General features: G+C 56.4%; 1 long non-coding RNA gene across 1 annotated transcript; it reads left to right on the top strand.

Annotated features, from left to right (window-relative positions):
- Positions 1 to 42: 42 nt before the first annotated feature.
- On the top strand, positions 43 to 10764 carry LOC115898249. The gene is made up of 3 exons (XR_004057938.1): positions 43 to 200; positions 691 to 979; positions 10621 to 10764. It is a non-coding gene; the product is annotated as an uncharacterized LOC115898249 (long non-coding RNA).
- The last annotated feature ends 3661 nt before the right edge of the window (positions 10765 to 14425 follow it).

Genomic DNA, 14425 nt, shown 5'->3' with positions numbered 1-14425 from the left:
GGCGGGGGGGGCGCGGGGGGGGGCGGGGGGGCGCGGGGGGCGCGGGCTCGCTCCAGGCGGAAGTCCCGGGAGAGCCTCTGGGGACTCCAGGGCCGCGGGAATGCGGGGGTTGCAGGGTCGGGATTTGCATTTCCCGCGCTGGGCTGCGGGGCGGCCGAGGCCTGCAGGAGACCCCGGACCCAGGGCTCGGAGTCCAGGAGGTGAGTCGGAAGGGCCTGGGATCCAGCCGAGGGGCTGCCCCGCGCCGCTCCCGGGAGACGCGAGGACCCCCAGGAAGGAAGGAGAGCCACGCCCGTCCCCGCCACGTTCCAGAGACTTGGAACCGCGCAAAGGACGCTTCGGACTCGGCCACCCTGGGGGTCTGGCGGCCGCTCTCCCAGGAAACGGGTCCGCGGAGGGAGGACGCGGCTCCAGCAGCCAAGGCTGCTCCCCGCCCGCTCCAGCCCGCAGCCCTCCGGGCCCTCCCGAGCCGCGGTCCTGAGAGTTCTCGGGGGTCCCCACCGGGGGTCGGAGGAGGGAGGGGAGGCCTGCGCTGGACGGTGCCGCGCGGATAGCAGGGGACGCCCGTGGGTGTCGCCCCCACGCCGGCTGCTCAGGCCCCCCGCCCCGCCCCCACTCCTGCCCTGACCCGGGAACTCAGGCGCAACAGGCCGGGCTGTGTGGGATTGCAGCACGCACCTGATCTTGCAGGTCACTGAAGACGGGGTTTCCATTGTTTACGTCTTTTGAGAAGCGCTGGTCCTGGTGAGCCATCTTCTGTCCATGCAGGCGACTTGCGGGGCACAAAATGCTCCTCGGGCTCACAGCCAGTGTGGAGAACCGCCGGCTGCCGACCAGGCCTGGGCTCTGTAGCTCTGGGGCCACAGGGGGCCTGGGTGAGCAGCCCAGCTGCGTGGGAGATGTTCCCGAAGACCCTGCTCACAGGGACTCCTAGACCCGGACGTGGCAGGTGGCAGCTGCCCGTGAGATTGCATTTCAGGTAAACGGTGAATAAGATGTTAGCACAGGTGTGTCCCGGAGGGTGTCACCTGAAATACACGTTTCACACGAGGGGTGTGTATCCCCCGCCACCCCCTGGAAGGAAGTCAGCGCAGGCCACAGGATGGATTGATCTAGAGGCCCAAAGCAGGAAGCAGAGAGCACAGAACACCAGGGCTGGGCTGTTGACACCTCTCGGGGCCGCGTGGGTGCTCCCTGTCCACCTCTACATCACAGCAGGGTCTGGGGGCAAGGACATGGTGTCCAGCCAGCAGGACAGGGATGCAGACAGCAGAGGCCATCTGCCTCGAAAGGCCAGGAACTAAGACAGCCCCAAGTCTGGAGGCTGGAGGTCAGGCCAGAACTGCCTGGAGACAGGGACCTGTCTTCCAGCTGGCCCTGAAGAGCTGCTCAGGCTGCCCTAGGGGTGGAGGTGAGAATAAGTTAAGAGGCAGCCAAGGAAGGTCCAGTGCAGGGCCAGGAGGCCGGGCTCAGTGCCACGGGACAATGCAGGACCCTGGTAGGTGGGAGGACAGGACCCCTCCCTGTGGCCCACCACCCACATAGGCAACACCCCGCCCAGGCGGGGAGGCACTGGGTACCCGGATGCAGGAGCTGCCAGCCGGGCTGGGGGTCAGGCCTGCTCCTCTCTAAGATGCTGTGGGTGTGTCCCCCACCGAGCCCCCTCACCGAACACCAGGCCCCGCCAGGGTAGAGGGGAGGGAGGCGAAAAGCCAGGTAGGGAGGCGAGGAGGTCTCCAGAGGCTCCATGCTCCTGTCCTGTCAGACCTCACTTAAAAACACCCATCCAGGGGTGACATGGCTCAGAACTTCCCTGTGTGACTTCAGAGCCCAAGGAGGCCTTCTGAGCGCAGCGCTGGGTCCCAGGCCCATGAAGCGGGGCCTGCCAGGGGCCTCCAGGAGCCTTCATGACCATAACATGCGGCTGCAGGCAGGGTCTGCATCCTGGGTTTCGAAGCAGCATAGGGGAGGCTCTGTCCTGCACCCTCCCTTCAACAGCTGTGCGCAGGCAGAGGCCGGCGTGGCCTCGGGCACTTTCTCTTGAATGACTCACGCCCCATAACAGACACTCCTGAAGGTCCTCTGTGCTGATGAATGCTGAAGTCCTCCGGTCCTCAAAGGTCACCTGTCCCCCTCACGAAGTGAAGGTTAGTTCAGGCGCACACTTTGTGGGCTACTTAGACTCCACTGTGATTTATGGACACTAATCCACACATTCTTCGGGTCCCCTTCGAGCATTTCGGTTCCTCCCAGTCATCTGCTATTACAGTGCTGTCATGGGTAACCTTTTTTTTTTTTTTTGAGACAGGGTCTTGCCATGTTGCCCAGGCTGGTCTCAAACTCCTGGGCTCAGGCAATCCTCCCACCTCGGCCTCCCAAAGTGATGGGATTACAGGTGTGAGCCGCCGTGGCCGGTGCTGGGTGATCTTTTGTGGGATCATTCGCCATGGGAGCAACTCTATCTGCGGGGTGAGTTTGTAGGATGAGGATTCTTCCACCTCAGCCTCCCAAGTAACAGGGACCACAGGCGCACACACCATGCCCAGCTAATTTTGTTTTTAGATACATGGTCTTGCCATGTTGCCCAGGCCTGACTTGAACTCCTGACCTCAATCAATCTGCCCGCCTCGGCCTCCCAAAGTGCTGGGATTTCAGGCGTGAACCACGGTGCTGGCCCTACTGTCTTCTTTTTTGTTTGTTTCCAAGACAGAATCTCACTCTGTCCCCCAGGCTGGAGTGCAGTGGCGCATTCTTGGCTCACTGCAACTTCTGTCTCCAGGGTTCAAGCAATTCTCCTGCTTCAGCCTCCTGAGTACCTGGGATTACAGGCGTACACCATCACGCCTGGCTAATTTTTGTATTTTCAGTAGAAACAGGGTTTCACCATGTTGGCCAGGCTGGTCTCGAACTCCTGACCTCAGGTGACATGCCCACCTCGGCCTCGCAAAGTGCTGGGATTACAGGTGTGGGCCACCGCGCCCCTACTGTCTTTTAAATCATTTTTTTCCTACAGTTCCTTCTCTATCCTTTGCCCTTTTTCTCTCCGGGCCGTTGGGCTGTGGAAGAATCAGAGCCTTTGGCCTGAAGAAGCCCCCACAGCCACCCTCGGCCCCTCCACCCGCCACGGCCCCCTCGGCCGCCGCCGTCCAGTCCCACAAGGACTTCAGAGCACTGACTGCAGGGGGCACAGGATACCAGAAGGTTCCACCCTGCGTGCTTCCAGCTTGGCTGAGAAAGGAGCTGCGGGCCATGGCGGCTGTCAGGAAAGTGCCCTGAGGGTGAGAGATGCACAAGGGTCCTCGGGGGATGTCTTCAGGAAGGAGCTGAGCAGGTCCTCAGCTCGCCCCACCTCCCCAACAGGTGTACACCCATCGGGGGCTGAGGTGGGCCCTCCTCTGTCTCTGTGGCCTCCTTGGTACCATGAGCACAGGGCCCGGTCATGGACACCATCAGCCAGGAGTGTCCCTTCCAGAGAGGGGGAGCTGCCCAGGAAGGTGTTCAAGAGTGCCCGGTCCTTCAGTGACAGCACCGTGACCACTCCAGGTGCCTGGCACAGGCAGAGGTGGTGGCCGCCAGAGCTGGGGAACCCTCCCAGGGTGTAAGGCCAAGGCCTTGGTCAGGAGGACGTGATGCTCGGTGTCGCTGGGGTGAAGCTCCGGACCCCGGAGGGAGGACCTGCTCCCCTGATGGGAGGACGGGAGCTGAGGGTCGAGCTCTGCAGATTTTAGCTGCAGCCCTGTCCCTCAAGCCTGCCCAGGCTGGGCAGGGGCTTCTCTGCAGGCTCAGCTGGGCGAGGCCAGGCCGGGCAGGCAGGAGGGGAGGAAGGCAGGTCTCCTGAGGCGGAGTTGGGGACTGACGGGGAGAGGCTGTGCCCCAGAGAGGCTCTGGATGGGGTCACCCTGCCTGCGATCAGCTGCAGAGGAGCCCGGCCTGTGGACCCGGGATTTGTCGGGGGCACTTCTGTGGGGGCAGGGTGGTCGGTGTCCAGGTGCTGCAGGGCCATAGGGTGAGTGCCGGGTGTGCCCTTGGTGGGTGCCGACTCCCTGCTCAGCTCTGTGCTGATGAAGGAGAGAACCCGCTCTTGTCCTGAAGGACTTAGGCCTGACCCCCGAGGAAAGGCCAGCGCAAAAACACCAGGGGTCAGGTGCTCACGCCTGTAATTCCAGCACGTTAGGAGACCAAGGTCGGAGGATGGCCTGGGGCCTCGAGTTCAAGACCAGCCTGGACAGCACGGCGAGACCCTGTCTCCACAAAAATTTAAAAATTGGGCCAGGCGTGGTGGCCCACACCTGTAATCCCAGCACTTTGGGAGGTCGTGGCAGGTGGATCATGAGGTCAGGAGTTCAAGACCAGCCTGGCCAACATGGTGAAACCCCATCTCTACTAAAAATGTAAAAATTAGCCGGGCGTGATGGCACACACCTGTAGTCCCAGCTACTCAGGAGGCTGAGGCAGGAGAACTGCTTGAAACCCAGAGGCAGAGGTTGCAGTGAGCCGAGATTGCACCACCACACTCCAGCCTGGGCCACAGAGTGAGACTCAAAAAAAAAAAATAGCCGGTGTGGCAGTGGGTCATGCAGCCTCATCCGGCCTCTGAGGAACTGCAGAGACGGAGGGCAGGTGGTTCACAGGCCAGAGAGGTGCAGACCGGGGTCGGCTCACCTGCGAGCGACTCCAGGCCCCAACCTCCCTGGCAGCCTTTGCCTCGCCTGCTCATGGCCCTCGGGCAGCCCGGGCTGTGGGCACCAAGGGGTCCTGCCAGCTTCTCAGGCAGCAGAGTCCTGCAGGTCCTGAGTGTGCCTCGGGAACATTCAGGAGGCAAAGAAGGACGGGAAGGGACTGAAACCGCTCCCTCCTCCCACTCCCACCCGAGGCACCAGAGGCAGCCTCAAAAAAAGCAAAAGGTCTGGCCTGCAGTGGATCTCAGGGCCGCAGGAGGGGAGGCCAGGGTGGGGACAAAGGCGGGGACCAAAAAGCTCTGTGGGTTCTGGAACATTCCTAGCTGGGCCTCGATCCGTGGCACCGTCGGGGGGTGTGGCCGCCCAGGGGAGGCTGGAGATGTGAGCTGCAGTCAGGAACCGACTGGCTTCTCTGTAGGCACTGAAGGCCAAAGATCTGACCATCAGCCTCTGGCCACAGGGCTGGACCTTGGCCCGGGGCCCCCACAGCATGAGGATTCAGGGAAGAATGGCAGAAACCCACCGCTGGGAACCAGGAGACCCTGGGGTATCACTCCCTGATCTTGGGCAGGCTGCCCTCAGGCCTTCCTGTGCCTCAGTTTCCCCTCTGTGACATGGAGATGAGAGGTTTGTTGTGAGGATTTGTGATGGTGAATCTGGTCCAAAGCTGTGGCGGTCCTGCTGGGAGGACCCTGAGGACCCCACTTGCCTTAGCGGCTGACCACCTGGCATTTGCAGGGCTAGGGCTAGGGCTGGGCCAGGGGGCTGGGGGCCACTCGCCCTGAAGGCTCCTCCTGGTACCTGCCCCTGGTGAATCAGGGCTGCAGCCTGGCCTGGGCCTCAGGCTCTGTAACTTAATGGCACTATCTCAATATTTTCTGCAGCTTCTGTGGTGCTGCCTGGACTCGGCCACAGGGAGGTGGCCTGGCCATGCAGAGGCTGTTTGTGGACCGATGCCAGGCGCACCCTCACCCAGACGCGAGTCTCCGCTCCGGCCTCATCCCTGCCCCACCCCACACTCAGGGAACCCCCTCCCCATCTTTAAGGCTGATTTCCTCGGTGCGTCCCTTGGCTGCCAGGGCCAGGGCGGATAACCCTGCCTGACCCCACTCACATGGCTGTCAGTATCCACCTGTCGGCCCCACCTGCATGTCCTCCTGGAAGGCAGGGCCCGAGTCTCACTCACTCCGCACACCAGGGCCTCACCCAGCAGCAGACATTGTCGAACAGCAGTAAATGTTTGTTGAATGAACAAGGAGCCTGATAGAGCCGGGGCGGGGCGCAGAGGGCGGTGATCAGCAGGAAACAGTGATGACCAGGCCTCGGGAAGGAGCCATGGTTACTCCCGGCAGGCGGGACCCTGCAGTCAGCCCAGATTCCTCACGGCTCCACCCTCAGGACTGGGGAAGGAGAAATCAGAATTCCTGGGAATTCTCAGAAATTCTCACAATCATACGTTAGTCTGTATTCGTCCTATAACATGTTCTTTTCATGTTTTTTTTATTTTTTTTTTAATTTTTTAATTTTTTTTTTGAGACAGAGTCTTGCTGTGTCGCCCAGGCTGGAGTGCAGTGGCTGGATCTCGGCTCACTGCAAGCTCCGCCTCCCGGGTTTAGCCATTCTCCTGCCTCAGCCTCCCAAGTAGCTGGGACTACAGGCGCCCGCCACCTCGCCTGGCTAGTTTTTTTGTATTTTTTAGTAGAGACAGGGTTTCACCGTGTTAGCCAGGATGGTCTCGATCTCCTGACCTCGTGATCCGCCTGTCTTGGGCTCCCAAAGTGCTGGGATTACAGGCTTGAGCCACTGCGCCCGGCCTCATGTTTTTAAATAACATTGACTTACCATCATGGTAAGAGTAAATCATTTTCTGTGATAGAATCATACTAAACTTTTTGGGGCTTTTCTATTTTAAAAAGATTTAATAATAAATGCGTGGTTCAGTGTGATTTAAAACAGATCTGGAGGCTAGGCGAGGTGGCTCACACCTGTAATCCCAGCACTTTGGGAGGTGGAGGTGTGTGGATCACCTGAGGTCAGCAGTTCAAGACCAGCCTGGCCAACATGGTGAAACCCCCATCTCTACTAAAAATACAAAATTAGCCAGGCATGGTGGCGTGCACCTGTAATCCCAGCTACTCAGGAAGCTGAGGCAGGAGAATCACTTGAACCCAGGAGGCAAAAGTTGCAGTGAGCCAAGATCACACTGCTGGACTCCAGCCTGGGCAATAGGGCAAGACTCCATCTCAAAAAAACAAAAAACAAAAAAAACAGATCTGTACATATGCAGGTTTCTTATAGGTAATAAAAATAAAATAAAAATAATAAATAATAAATAGGTCAGGCACAGTGGCTCACGCCTATAATCCCAGCACTTTGGGAGGTCGAGGTGGGCAGATCATGAGGTCAGGAGTTTGAGACCAGCCTGACCAACATGGTGAAATGCCGTCTCTACTAAAAATACAAAAATTAGCCGGACGTGGTGGCTCATGCCTGTAGTTCCAGCTACTCAGGAGGCTGAGGCAGGAGAATTGCTTGAACCTGGGAGGCAGAGGTTGCAGTGAGTTGAGATGGAGCCACTGCACTCCAGCCTGGGTGACAGAGCAAGACTCCATCTCAAAATAATTAATTAATTAATTAATTAATTAAATTAAAATAAACAGTATATAAAACAGATCTGGCCAGAGCCACTGGATTGCCTTTATCTTTCTTAAAATACTTTCAATGTTTATCAAGCTGTTTATTCATCATTATGGAGATCTAAGAAGTTTTGCTTAATAAGGACATTAAGTTTTAGCAGCATTTCCAAGGAAAGGTAGCTTACAGCAAACACTTGAGCAGTAGAAAACAGCGTACGGGCTCCGGGGTAATGTCCAGTACCACAGTGCTCACTCCCACGGGCAAGGCTGGCACCAGGGGCTGGAAGCGCCCACCTGAGGGCTCCCAGCAGGCAGCCTCAAACACAGGGTGAGGACAGTGTAGGAGGCGTGAGGAATCCCTGGTGTTGATGGTATGGGAGGCATGCAGGCTCCCTGGCGCCAATGGCACGTGGTCTCATCGTTAGCAGCAGACACAGGATCGCACACGTACACCCAACACCAGCCTGGAGCCAGGCTGGCCGATTGCTGCAGCATCTCTTCCCATCCCAAAATGTTGACTTCACATGCCTCATTTCCCGCTCCAGCTTCTGACTGGACACCATGGAGTACTCCAACCAGCAATATATTTCGTGCTAGTCCCACCAAAGCAGGGTTCGAGGGATGGGCTGATGAAAGGCAGGAATGCTTGTTCTTCAAAGAAGCAGCTATAGGCCAGAGGTGGTGGTTCATGCCTGTAATCCCAGCACTTTGGGAGGCCGAGATGGGAGGATTGCTTGAGGCCAGGAATTTGAGACCAGCCTGGGCAATATGGTGGGACCCCCATCTCTTACTAAAAATTATAAAAATTAGCTGGGCTTGGTGGCATGTGCCTGTGGTCCCAGCTAACTCGGGAAGCTGAGGTGGGAGGATCACTTGAGCCCAGGAGTTCGAGGCTACAGTTAGCTCTGATCACACCACTGCATTCCAGCCTGGGCAGCACAGTAAGACCCGGTCTCAAAACCAATCCACCAACCAAACAAACCAAACAAAATGCAGCTGTCCACACAGGAAGCTATATGAAGTGAGCTTTTGTTTTACTGAGACGCTTTGCTTACAAGTTGTTGCAGGAACAGCTCACCTCCCCAACAGGCTGGGCAGAGCTCTTTCCAGGCCTGTTGGGAACAAAGGTGTTCCTTGCACGCTTTGGGTGTTCACTTTCGGGTGATCAGCAGGAAACAGTGACCTGCTCACTGCCTCGGGAAGGAGCTATTCTTGCTCCCAGCAGGCGGGACCCTGCAGTCAACCCAGATTCCTCACGGCTCCACCCTCAGGACTGGGGAAGGAGAAATCAGAATTCCTGGGAACTGTCAGAAATTCTCACAATCATACGTTAGTCTGTATTCGTCCTATAACGTGTTCTTTTCATGTTTTTAAGTAATGTTGACTCACCATCATGATAAGAGTAAATCATTTTCTGTGGTAGAATCATACTAAACATTTCGGGGCTTTTTTGTTTACAAAAAAGATTTAATAATCTGTGGTTCAGTGTTATTTAAAACAGATCGGTACATGTACATGTACTGTACATGTTTTTTTTTTTTTTTTTTTTTTGAGATGGAGTCTCGCTCTGTCGCCCAGGCTGGAGTGCAGTGGTGCGATCTCGGCTCACTGTAACCTCCACCTCCTGGGTTTACGCCATTCTCCTGCCTCAGCCTCCTAAGCAGCTGGGACTACAGGCGCCCGCCATCATGCCCAGCTAATTTTTTGTATTTTTAGTAGAAATGGGGTTTCACCGTATTAGTCAGGATGGTCTCGATCTCCCGACTTCGTGATGCACCCACCTCGGCCTCCCAAAGTGCTGGGATTACAGGTGTGAGCCACCGCGCCCGGCCTACAGGTTTCTTATAGGTAACAAAAATAAAATAAAAATAATAAACAGGCGGGGCGCGGTGGCTCAAGCCTGTAATCCCAGCACTTTGGGAGGCCGAGACGGGCGGATCACGAGGTCAGGAGATCGAGACCATCCTGGCTAACACAGTGAAACCCCGTCTCTACTAAAAAATACAAAAAACTAGCCGGGCGAGGTTGCGGGCGCCTGTAGTCCCAGCTACTCGGGAGGCTGAGGCAGGAGAATGGTGTGAACCCGGGAGGCGGAGCTTGCAGTGAGCTGAGATCCGGCCACTGCACTCCAGCCTGGGCGACGGAGCGAGACTCCGTCTCAGAAAAAAAAATAATAATAATAATAATAAATAAACAGTATATAAAACAGATCTGGCCAGAGCCACTGGATGGCCTTTATCTTTCTTAAAATATTTCCAACATTTATCAAGCTGTTTATTCATCATTATGGAGATCTAAGAAGTTTTGCTTAATAAGGACATTAAGTTTTAGCAGCATTTCCAAGGATAAGTAGCTTGTAGCAAACACTCAAGCACTAGAAAACGGCACACAGGCTCCAGGGTAACATCCAGTACCACGGTGCTCACCCCTGTGGGCAAGGCTGGCACCAGGGGCTGCGCCCACCTCAGAGCTCCAAACCACAACTTCCTCCCTACTGGAACCCAGGAAGCTCGTCCAGCAGGAGCCGTTCTCCTCCTTTGTTTGTATGTTTGTTTTGAGACAGAGTCTTGCTTTGTCATCCAGGCTGGAGCGCAGTGGCACCATCTCACCTTACTGCAACCTCCACCTCCTGGGTTCAAACGATTCTCCTGCCTCAGCCTCCCGAGTAGCTGGGATTACAGGCACCTACCACCATGCCCAGCTAATTTTTGTATTTTAAGTAGAGATGGGGTTTCACCATGTTGGCCAGGCTGGTCTCAAACTCCTGACCCTCAAATTATCCGCCTGCCTCAGCCTTCCAAACTGCTGGGATTTGCAGGCCTCAGCCCCCATGCCCGGCCAGTTCTCCTTTTTGTCTTGGTGAAGGGCCACGGGGTGGGGTCCACTGACCGTCAGCAAGACTGTGAAGCAGAAGTTGTCTCATTGGTGCCCTGGACTCCATGTCCTCTTCTGGAACCCCTGACCTTTTCCCCAGACAGACACCCAGCACTCAGCTCTTGTCCAGCCAGCTTAGGAGGCAATAACTCACTGGCACCTTGGAATGAAGGGTGCATGAGGCCCTCCTGTACATGCCCACATGCTAAAGAGAAGACCCATGGGAGGACATTGTGCACCCTGAGGAGATCGAGTCTTGGGGAAGGCCTAAGTTTTTGCAGTCCGTGAACCCAAAAGTATCTGAGACAAGCCTCAATCAATTTAGAAGGCATATTTTGCCCAGGTTAAGGTGTGCCTGTGACACAGCACAGGAGGTCCTGATGACACGCGCCCAAAGTAGTCGGGGCACAGCTGCTTCTCATACATTTCAGGGAGACCAGACGCGTCATCAACACGTGTAAGATGGCGGACGCGGTGGCCCACGCCTGTAATCCCAGCACTTTCGGAGGCCGAGGCGGGCGGATCACCTGAGGTCAGGAGTTCCAGACCAGCTTGGCCAATATGGAGAAACCCAGTCTCTACTAAAAATGCAAAAATCAACTGGGGTGGCGGCGTGCCCCTGTAGTCCCAGTTACTTGGGATGCTGAGGCAGGAGAATCACTTGAACTGCAGAGGCGGAGGTTGCGGTGAGCCGAGATCGCACCATTGCACTCCAGCCTGGGCAACAGAGCAAGACTCCAATTCAAAATAAATAAATAAATAAATATTAAAATATATATATGTAAGATGTACATTGGTTTGGTCTAGAAAGGCAGGACAACTTGGGACCACTCGAAACAGGGCCTTCCAGTTAATAGGTAGATAAGCAACAGATGATTGCATTCTAGGTCTCTGATCAGCCTTACACTGAAAATACAATCCACGTGTGTGAGGGGGTAGGGGAAGGGCCACGTGTGCCTTAGTCTGGCTCCGTGAAACAACAGGGCAGAGGCAGCAGATACGCGTTTGTCTCAGGGGAGCAGAGGGATGACTGAGATCTGTCCTTTGTCTGCACCTGTGAAGGTAAGCTGTCCACTCACATTGCCAGGGTGAAATCCCACACAACTGCTCTAGGGTAAAGATCTTGAGCCCCACAGGGAATTTCCTTGTGCACAAATTGTGAGGGAGGTGTGTGGGTTTTTTTTTTTTTTTCAATCTCTGTAGCTGTCTTATTTGGGAATAAAATGGGAGCAGGTTTGCCTGACACAGTTCCCAGTGTGACTTTTCCCTTTGGCTTAGTGACTGTGGTCCCAAGATTTATTTCCCTTTCACAGGTCCTTGAGAACTAACAAGATAGCCACCCACAGCCTCATGAACGCCGGCAGAGGACATGAGCCTCCTGGGTCAGACACAAAGGTCTTTGTCACCCACGGTTGTGCAGAGGCAGGGCCAGCATGTCCGGGCACCACAGCTCCTGAGCCTCAGCTCCCATTGGGGGATGTGAAGAGGGCAAGGTACCCCCGCTAGCAGGGGTGTGCATTGCAGGAGATGACCCTGTTCTTATAGAACCTGAATCTTTTATAACAGTCAGTAAGCATACCTGTCCTAAGCTCCTGAGTGAGACCCTCTCTCTTTCTTCCAAGGCTGTCTGCTGTACAAGCGTCCCTGAAAAGATAACCTGAAACAAAGGCTCTGGTCACAACTACACAAAAATACCAGAGGCCCAGGGAGAGTCACCTCCCAGCCAGATGAGCCTCTGGGCTTCCACTATGGAGCAGAGGAGCTTTTTGTTAGGCGGTGGACTAGGGGAGATATTTGGGAACAAGGCCCAGGAGTGGTCAGTGCTGGCCTGGGGCAGGACAGAGCTGACTTCCCTCAGCTCACACAGACATCTCAGAAGCACTGGCTGGGGTCCCCTGGCCATGACTGCCATCCACAGGGGCACAGGGACAAGAGTGAGAATAGCCTCTGCTGCTGCTTGCAAAGCCCTGGAAAGAGCCAGCCCTGGGCAAAGCCAAGAGTCGCAAGGAGCAGGAGTGTCCTGTGGCAGCCCTGTCCATCCCTGTCACTCTGCCCGCCACCTCCTGGGGCGTCTCTGGAAGATCTGAGGCCTCCATGCGGAGCCCCACCCAGACTGGTTCTCCTGGAAATGCCAGCTCCTCCCTGCTCCGGGGACCTGCCTTTCCCTGAACAGGCCCCTCTGTCTCAGCAAGATGGCAAGCTCAGCTTGTTCACACTCACATGTAAATGACTGAATGACGAGAGCCTCTCGGGCAGAGGAGGGATCAGAGGGCGGACTGGGTCTTTCAGGAGGGTTTTCTCCAGGGGGATTGGGAGACATTTCTCAGGGGCTGGGGTTGGGTGGAAGCACCTGCCTGCTCCAGCCCTGCCCAGGAGGCATGGGGGCACCCAGGGATGACTGAGGAAGGGGCTCAAGCGCAGTGTGGGGCTCTGTGTGGGAAGGCAGGAGCCAGGTGGAGGCCCAAGGGGAAGGGAGTGAGTCAGGCGGGGCAGTCAGACAGGCTTGCCTGGTGCGTCAGCAGGCGGGCCCAGGACAGGTGTGTGTGTGTCTGTGTAGGGGGGGTGCACGCTCTTCAGCTCAGCCTTTCAAGCCAAGGCTGCCTCTGCACCCCGATGCTGCGTCATCTGGGGTCGCATGACCCTTCTGTGGCTGGAAACGGCACCGCCAGCCACTCTTGAAGTCACTTGCCTTCCCTAGGGCTTTGGTGCCCAGGGCACCATGCAAATGTGCTCTGGGAAGGAACAGCACAGGCCGTGCTCACCTGGGCCAGGAGGTCAGGGCCTCAAGGCTGCAGGGAGACTCGGGAGGGGAGAGGGCTGAGGGTGCTGGGAGGATTGGGGGGATTGGGAGGTGCTGGTGCCCACCCCCAGGTGGCTGGAAGTGAGCACAGTGGCCCAAAGTCCCTCCAGGTGAAGGAAGAGGGAAAGGTCCTGGGAACCATCCATGCCCCTGTGAGTGGGGCCAAGGCCTTGCCCCAGGACACGGCGATCCCTGAACGGCCCAGCGCAGCAAGCAGGTGACCCGCGCGGCTCCGGTTGCTTCCCAGTTACTCTTGGCCACGCACGCAGCCTGGAAGCAGGAGCTCTGCGCTGGTTTCACAGCCCTGGAGCCTGGGGGAAGAACCAGTCGCCTGCATGGGGATGGGGAGGCGCAGGGGTGCCAGGGGGCCTTTCCAGGGGGTGCAGTTCTGCCATTCAAGGTCCCGAAAAATGACACAGGAAGAAGAGTTAGATTCCGAATTGTTCAGCCTCAGCAGGAAGGAAGCCCTGTCCCTGCTCCACCAGCTTGAGGACTCAGTGCCAAGCACAGAGGGACAGGCGCTGCAGGACCCCGTGTATGCGGCCCCGAGAATTCTCAGACTCCTAGAGACAGGAAGAAGAGTGGGGGTGCCGGGGGACGGGAGTCAGTGTTTCGCGGGGACAGAGGTTCAGCTTGGGAAGATGGAAGGTTCTGGCCGGGTGCGGTGGTTCAAGCCTGTCATCCCAGCACTTTGGGAGGCCGAGACGGGCGGGTCACGAGGTCAGGAGATCGAGACCATCCTGGCTAACACGGTGAAACCCCGTCTCTACTAAAAATACAAAAAACTAGCCGGGCGAGGTGGCGGCACCTGTAGTCCCAGCTACTGGGGAGGCTGAGGCAGGAGAATGGCGTAAACCCGGGAGGCGGAGCTTGCAGTGAGCTGAGATCCGGCCACTGCACTCCAGCCTGGGTGACAGAGCAAGACTCCGTCTCAAAAGAAAAAAAAAAAAAAGATGGAAGGTTCTGCGGACGATGGCGGTGATGCCTGCATGTAAGTGCAAATGTGCTCAATGCCACCGAACTGTGTGCTTGAAAACGGTTGAGATGGTACATGTTATGTTATTTAGATGAGCTTTACCACAATTTTTAAAAGATCAAGAAGTGAGCTGGGCGCAGTGGCTCACGCCTGTAATCCCAGCACTTTGGGAGGCCGAGGTGGGCAGATCACCTGAGGTTGGGAGTTCGAGACCAGCCCGACCAACATGGTGAAACCCTGTCTCTACTAAAAGTACAAAATTAGCCGGGTGGTGGCACATGCCTGTAATCCCAGCTGCTCAGGAGGCTGAGGCAGGATAATTGCTTGAACCCAGGAGGTGGAAGTTGTGGTGAGCAGGAGATCGCGCCATTGCACTCCAGCCTGGGCAACAAGAGTGAAACTCTGTCTCAAAAAAAAAAAAAAAATCAAGAAGTGAAAATGTAGCCCATGATCCCCAAGT

The sequence above is a fragment of the Rhinopithecus roxellana genome, chromosome 6 (genome assembly GCF_007565055.1).
Source record: "Rhinopithecus roxellana isolate Shanxi Qingling chromosome 6, ASM756505v1, whole genome shotgun sequence".
NCBI lineage: Eukaryota > Metazoa > Chordata > Mammalia > Primates > Cercopithecidae > Rhinopithecus > Rhinopithecus roxellana.
This window is presented reverse-complemented; position numbering and strand designations above follow the sequence as displayed.